This window comes from Pecten maximus, unplaced genomic scaffold, assembly GCF_902652985.1.
Source record: "Pecten maximus unplaced genomic scaffold, xPecMax1.1, whole genome shotgun sequence".
Classification (NCBI taxonomy): Eukaryota; Metazoa; Mollusca; class Bivalvia; order Pectinida; family Pectinidae; genus Pecten; species Pecten maximus.
In genome coordinates, this window is record NW_022979982.1 from 12,319 (window position 1) to 20,781 (window position 8,463).

The 8,463-nt window shown below is 37.0% G+C and overlaps 1 long non-coding RNA gene across 1 annotated transcript; it reads right to left on the reverse strand.

Annotated features, from left to right (window-relative positions):
- Window positions 1–4,107: 4,107 nt before the first annotated feature.
- LOC117319347 lies at window positions 4,108–7,405 on the reverse strand. The gene is made up of 4 exons (XR_004530698.1): window positions 7,005–7,405; window positions 6,201–6,372; window positions 5,710–5,841; window positions 4,108–4,987 (listed from the first exon to the last, which is right to left on the reverse strand). It is a non-coding gene; the product is annotated as an uncharacterized LOC117319347 (long non-coding RNA).
- Between the last annotated feature and the right edge of the window lie 1,058 nt (window positions 7,406–8,463).

Genomic DNA, 8,463 nt, shown 5'->3' on the forward strand with positions numbered 1-8,463 from the left:
CCGCTTATATATATATGTTTACGTTCTACTTGCCTAGATTCTTGCGCATGCGCCCAAAGCGGGAAATTAGCATTTTATCTCGTCATTCGACAGTGAGAGGATTCCCCAGAAAATTATTATTTTTTAATTCTAGGGGTTACATATCGCCAAAACTTCAATAAGAATTTTTCATAAGAGTGTATTTTCTTTATGGATTTGCCGTTTTTTCAACTTTGACCTATTTCTTCCCCGAATAGTCGCTTTAAAGCGACTATTCGGGGAAACAAACTTAGTCTAGATGCATTATCTGGTCTTCCAAAAGTTCTATCACAGCAATGCGATGGTCAAGTTCTGCTTGCATTGTCCAGTTTTGACCACTTAATTCGGGAAAAGCCCTGTCCTAATATAACACATATCTATTTTTATAAGTCACGTGGTATTTCGAAAACGAGGCAGTGAGAAAACGTCAACAGAAACACGTGAATTTTTAGAGATGTCCGATTCATCAAGCAGTCAAAGCAGTTACACGGTACGTAAACACTTAATTAACATGTCATATATGATGCATGTGTGGGACTTATGCCTAAAGATTGTTTTCATATGACTTAATACATGCAATAACAACAATAAAAACTGAAATCGGTGTGAATCGGCATCCGATGCAGAGATGGGGCCCAATGTGGGGTAATCTAATGTATGTCATCGTCACCGGTAATATCGTGATCAATTCATTTACACTAAATCAATAGTTGTGTAGGCATATATATATATATTAGAAAACAATCAAGACATAGTGTTATTGATTTAACAGGATATGAGTAGATGAGGTGAATGCTTACAGTAATTTAAACAATCAAATATCATGCATGTAGACCTACGTGTATTTCTCGACAGAAGTGAAGCTTCGGGAAACGTTTCAATTACCAATATGTTATACATGTATACATGCACATGCACATAACGGCTATTGACAAAGCCTCTTAGCTCCAAGATTCTTACTTCCATGACGATATGTGTTTTGTTTTCTCATCAGTTTGAAGAACTTCATGTAATGAATTGCCAATTCAACCCTCGAGCTCCCTGTTTAGGACGGAGTTTCCAATTTTGGACAGCTCAATTTACTATTATCAATTAGTAAAGCTAAACTATTTGTATATTTAAAGATCTATTGATTCTTTATAAAAGAAATACTCAAAATATGCCATTTTATATTGTTATTTTATTAGTCTCTATATGTTGAATAAATTTCAATTATGTTTAATTTTGAATAATGAGTTCCCCCATGGAAAGTTGTAATAGTTTGCATAGTACTGCTGTATGTACAGTATAACATTATTTAAATTTTGCACTTGAAGAATTCTTTTGATACCAAAGTCTTACCCCCATCATTACCATTTAAAGGAATGCTGCTGTCATTGATCACCAAACATAATCAATATACCAAATAGAGCATACGTATATAGCTATAGACTAATCATATTTTCATACCAGGCTTCTCTCTGTATCTGTATGAATACGTTGTAGTGCCCTATATAGGTTTTTATACAACGGTAGAGAGAGAGCGCCTTGGGTTTTATTGGTGCTGGTTCCGGAGGGCGGTTTTGAATTCCTCCACGGATTTCGCATGCACGACTTTGTCTGGTAGGTGGTTCCAGTGTATTGTAGTGTCTACGAAGAAGGAGAACTGGTACTGTGGTGTCTTACTCGGTGGAATGACCAGTCCTCTTGAGTTGTTACAGACTCTTTTTTCTACAACGTTTTTTGTGATATGGTCTTTGAACTGCCTCGGTTTTATCTGGCGAGTGGGTCTTGTCTGTTTTGTGTATTCAGCTGGTGGCAACGACGGCACCAACCCCTCAACCACCTTGTACATTAATATTAATCTCAAGCTTAGTCTTCTGTCTTCTAGGTTTTCCAGTTCTAGTTGTTGTTTCATTGATGCAATGAATCCTGGTTCTCTATTTTTGTAGTCTTTTTTGATGAAGCGGACTGCTCTGTTCTGTATCCGCTCCAGTTTGTCGATATCCCCTTGTAAGTATGGGTTCCAGATTGTAGCTCCATACTCCATGATTGATCTTACTAGGGATATGTATGCTGTTTTACGACAATTTTCGGGTACGTTTCTTAGGTTTCTCCTTACGAAGCCTAGGGTGGTATTGGCTTTACTGTAGGTCTTGTTTATATGGATGTTCCATTTCAGATCGTTTGAAAATTGTAAGCCTAAATATGGGTTGTCCCGGACTTCTTGTAGTATATGTTGGTTTAATTCATAGTACCGTGATGTTTTCTGGTTGATTGACATGATATAGCATTTCTTCGCATTAAATCTCATACCCCAGTCTATTGCCCATTTTTCCAGGTTGTTTAGATCTGTCTGTAATTGATGGTGGTCCTTATCTGCGTTTATATTGCGATATAGCAGGCAGTCATCTGCAAATAGGCGTACGGACGAGTTGACACAATCCGGGAGGTCATTTATATGGCATAGGAACATTATTGGTCCGAGTACAGTACCCTGTGGCACTCCAGAATCCACTGATGTTTCCTCTGATTTCTCACCTTCAACTATTGTTCTCATCTTCCTGGTGGTGAGGAAGTTTGTTAACCATGAGTGTAGGCTTCCTTTTATTCCATATTGATCTAGTTTATGGAGTAGTTTGTCGTGTGGGACTGTGTCGAACGCTTTGGAGAAGTCTAGGATGGCAACATCGACTTGGTGTCCTTTGTCGTACTCTCGTAGGAAATCATTTGCCGTTGTTATGAGTTGTGTTTCACATGAGTAGGCTTATGTGATCTTGTTAACTGAAGTGTATTAGAATACCTACTTTTGGTTGCTGAACATGCACATTTCTTTAGTTTTCTATTGTTACACATATATAAATGAATTAGTATGTACATGTATACAAATATACATGTATATACAAATGTATTTATATTTTGTCTTCGATATGCATAGCAATATAAAATTCATCAGTAAACTTTTCTGTTGCATTGCATTGTAAACTTTTTCCTTCAGTTTTGCTCTTACAATAATTTCTTGCTTTCTCATCAGATAGATTATGAATATGCACAAGTCCATACATCCCCAAGGAGGGTGAGGGGATTAAGGAGGAGGGGAGGAACCTGTGGACGGCTAAGGGGTTGAGGAAGGGGTCTCGGGGCAGACAGCAGTCCAAGGATGGAGAGGGCGAGGTAGAGGAAGGGGGCCAAGGGGTGCACGTGGTACAGTTGCTGTGCTGCAGCAGGAGGATCGGGCCAGGGTACTGACATTGCAACAGCAAAGGAGAAGGGATCTACATGAACCTTGCGCTCCTATCATACAAAGCTAATAATCATATTTTTGTAATATTAGTAGTGTGACTTTCTGTATGCTACTGTTTTATGAATGTTATCCACAATTTACTTCATCATTCAAATTATTTTGACTAGTTGATAATCAATTACAAAGTACTGTATTATTTCTTTTCATATCTTTTTTATTTTGATATTTCTTTGGCATGTACACAGACAAAAAGAACAGTAGACATTTTACCAAAGCATTCAGGAGACAATTTATACTATTACTCACTGAAAGTGTTAAATTTTACCAAAAATGCACAGACCCTCTCACACATCAAACATACTTCCCATATGTGTATGAACACCTAATTTTTAACCAACCAAGTGAATGGTATGGTTATAAGACCTGTTTCTCTAGGTAGGTATTTATATTACACATGGGGGTATTTCATTTTAGTTCACAGAATATTGAAAAAATATGCAACTAGACACTTGATTAACACATTTATCAGAATGAACCATCTATGAACACAATGTTATTATAAGTTAATAATAACTACACACAATGTTAGTACACACGTGCACCTCAAACACATTCTCACAAGTGAGCACTTCGTATAAACACTGATAATTGAACACTTCCTACAAACTGATAGTGAACACTTCCTACACACACTGATAATTGAACACTTCCTACAAACTGATAGTGAACACTTCCTACACACACTGATAATTGAACACTTCCTACAAACTGATAGTGAATAATTCCTACACACACTGATAATTGAACACTTCCTACACACACTGATAAGTGAACACTTCCTACACACACTGATAGTGAACACTTCCTATACACACTGCTAGTGAACACTTCCTACACAAACTGATAAGTGAACACTTCCTACACAAACTGATAATTGAACACTTCCTACACACAATGTTGAAAGAACACCTGCATTTACTGTCAAGTGAACACTCTCAAACACACACTAGTACTGAAATGTAAACACCTGCAATACACCATTAAGTGAACACCTACCTCCTACATGTTCTGAAATTGAACACCACATTTACACCATACTTACTTCCACAAACTATCAAAAAACGCATACATACCTTAAATAAAACCTTAGTAGAAAAATTTGGGATGAAATTTGAGGGAAAATAGATAAGTTAATAAGTGCATTAAAATTTATCAACTCAAAAACCAAAAATAAGGAAAAACAGTTATTTTTATACATTAGAATGCTACAGTACTCCCACCCACATGGGTTTTTTCTATAATAATTGTTTTATGTATTAGGATATAATCAGAAGGATGGACCCAAAGCCACTGATAAATTTAGTTCTTCAGCTAGTGTATCGTCAGCCAGGCCTAGTTTTTGACCTTTGCGAAAATGTAGGTGAACCAGAGGATCCAGGACTAGAACCAAATGCTGCTCCTCCAATTCATTTAAACTGTACTGCACATCCAACATATCTCCATTGGAGAATGATATTTGCACCACATGCTTTTCTTTGACAAGTTGTGGGTATTCGAACTGTAGTGAGTTACAACAGAGCACTTTGGAAGCATATGGATTTCCTTTCTTCAACACTATCATTTTGAGTGTCTGTTTCCACAATGTCTCCTTCATCCTCTGCAAGCTCATCATCAACATCAACCTCTTCAATTTCTATGGGATCTTCAGCCATTGGCAAGTGTTCAGGTTGATGTGTCTGAGGTATACTGGATAGTAAAAGATAATGTACAATGTAATTCATTTAAACAAGAGGCCCAATGAACCTGTATCGCTCACTTGGCTATACAGCAACTTTGAAGTTATCTCAGTTATTTCTGAAGATACTATGAAGATTACCGCTTTATCAAAATCACAGTAGGCTAGGTTTATCAATAACAATTAACTTCCAGCATACAATTAGGTTTCAGAGCCTCTGCTAGTGAGAAACCATTTTTTTTTAAGATTAAGCCTATATTTAACCCAAATTACATAGAATGAATGCCATTCATTTTGAACAAACTTGGTAGCCTTTTACACCAGCATGCTACAGGCCTAATATCAAGTCCCTGTGCCTCTTGGTTATTGAGAAAAAGTTGTTTAAAGTAAAACGTGGACACCGGATGGCCAGACAGAAAGACAGCCCGACAGACGTCGGATGCCGCCCCAGTACTCCTCCACAGCAGCATATATTACAGTTATAATTATATGTTTCTTGGTTATTGACAAAAATGTCCTTTTAGTTTACTATTGAGGATGTTAAACCTGTGTGACCTTGAATGACATTGACAGCAAGGTCATCCATTTACAGACTGTGTGCAGGATGACAGGTGACAGAACATAATGTCCTGCGGGGAAATTGGGCGTACCAATACCTCTTTACTATATATACAAGTAAATGTATTATTATAGCAATAAGAACACACCATCAAAAATAACACAACATACTTACTCAATAAATGAGGTGTCATCCTCTTTAGCCTTCTGTTGGTAATGGGAAAGCAAGCTGGCATTAATGTTACTCTAGGAGTCTGATTGTAATGCTTCCACACAAGATAAATCAGACGAGTGTGATGACTGAGCTCTGAAATATTAAAATTATGAAAAATTACACAATTCTTTTAAAAACAAATATATATGCCCGAAATGGTGTATTATCTATTCATGACATGCAGTAGCAGAGCATGTTTATAATTACAGAATATAAATTTAGTATGTTTGACTGCTCACCCTACCATACAATATGGTGCTGGGTCTAACAGTTAAAATATGTTGTAAAAAACAAAATAGTAAAAACATTTATGGAATTACAATGTCATATATGTGTGACCTGCTACAGTTTACTTCAACACGGAATGATGAACACTGAATAAAAAAATTAAGATACATCAATGTATATTTTGAGGGGTTATAAATCCAACATAGTTAGATCCAAGAACTTACTCTATATCTGAGACATCGGAGGTCTATCTATAGCTATAGGTTCTTTATGGGCATGTGCAGGCGTAGATGTTACTGGTGTAGGGGTGCACACATGTGATGGCGGTCCCATAGAAGTTTCAGCTGGTGTCGGGATGTCTTCACCTGCATGAACTTCTTGTGTCAATGAAGTGCACTTGAAAAATATAAAAATAATTATGTACTGCATGCTAAGTTATAATGATAATATTTTCCCCACAAATCGTAATTTTTACCACATTTCAAAGAATGGAACAAAACAGCACTTGTATTTGAAGCCATACACCAATATTATTTGCAAATCGTTTATATTATGAGTCAACTGTATATCTGAAACATATAGGCCTATATGCCTACATGTAATATGATAGTCGTCAGGAAAGTCCTACTGAACTTTACACATACACCATTTTGTATTTAATAAAGAAAACAGTAAGCTTGATAGGTCTGACATTAATCATCAGTCATACATCAATTTATAATTTTTCATAATTAAAATGATAGTGGCATAAATATAGCCTATAGCTGTGATATGCGAACAATAAAAAAAAACCCGTATAAATTACCCCTTACGGGGCCCCATAAAACGGCGGTGGAATGTGTCTATCTCTTCATTCTACACATCATTTACATTTATGTTGCTTGAAACTAATAACCATTACACTTAAGCAACATACTTTATGCATTGTTTGTCAACAAAATTAAGGACATTTACGAGTTACATTCTGATAACGATATAAAATGTGCGGCAATAGAATAGAACTGACCCTACGCAGGCTACGGGCTTACCACTTATCCAGAAGAATCCGTGCTGCATGCTCGTTTGTAGAGAAACTATTTTCTTCATTGAATGTCTTCCACCTAGTGGGTTGTTTCCCCAGTCGTATAATCGGGTTGACCTGTGACCATTTCTATTTACGTCGCTATGTTGCCGAACTCGTTACAATTCTAGGCCGACATCTCTTGGCTTCGGAAGCCATGTTTCTGCCGCTTATGTTTACGTTCTACTTGCCTAGATTCTTGCGCATGCGCCCAAAGCGGGAAATTTGCATTTTATCTCGTCATTCGACAGTGAGAGGATTCCCCAGAAAATTATTATTTTTTAATTCTAGGGGTTACATATCGCCAAAACTTCAATAAGAATTTTTCATAAGAGTGTATTTTCTTTATGGATTTGCCGTTTTTTCAACTTTGACCTATTTCTTCCCCGAATAGTCGCTTTAAAGTAGTAATAAAGAAGGGGTAATAAATCATGGCGACTGTGCTAAGTAGGCATCCACGGAGTGTAGTGTTACATATGTAGGATCAATACCTATAATGCGGATTACTATATTGCTAATAATCCCTTTTAAATAAGCGTGAGATATGCTACTGTTATAGCATCTTTCACATTTTTCAAAGATAACTTTTCTGGAACAGGATAGAACCATAGGATATGCTATCAAAATATGCAGTGCCTGACTGCAAGTCTTAGGCTGGTAGGTTGATTCTTCTATTGGTACCGGATATGAAATTCTTAAGAGAAAACCACATTAAAATTGAGTTAGTTTTGAAATGTAAATTTAAATATCTTGATACGCTTTGAATTTAAAGTGATGGCTTTTGGTTAATAGCCAAGTATAGAAATCGTGCTACTCAGAAATATAAACAAATAAGATATAGAATAAAGATCAGGGGGAGATAACTCAGTGTTATCTCCTACACCCCCTAATTTCTGGTCTTTTTGTAAAAAATGAAGAAAAAAAGGCCGAACGAGAAAAAGATTTAGGAGTGGAGCCATTATTTAGATAAAAGAGTCGAAACACAGACACAGAACACGGAACCGGGCAAGTGACAACAAAAAATAACCAGATATATCACCAAACACTGAACTGGGGTAGTGACAACAGAACAACCAAACATATCACCGAATACCGAATCGGAGTAGTGACAACAGAACAACCAGACACACACCCACACATTGAACCGGGGTAGTGCCAGCAGTACAACCAACATACCACCATACCCCGAGCCACGATATATACCGCTACAATTGAAATATAGAATGTATGTCCGTATCTGTCCGGTCTATGGTCCTCCTTGTAACACTACATGTGTCATATTTTCATCATCAATCCTCCCTGAATCTCAATTTCTCTCTAAATTCTGCTACAATGCATCCAAGATGAGAATCCCGTCCGAAAATGTGCTAGTCGGTCCCATCATCTGGTTTCCAGGGACGCTAGATGACACAAAATGTCATATGCGG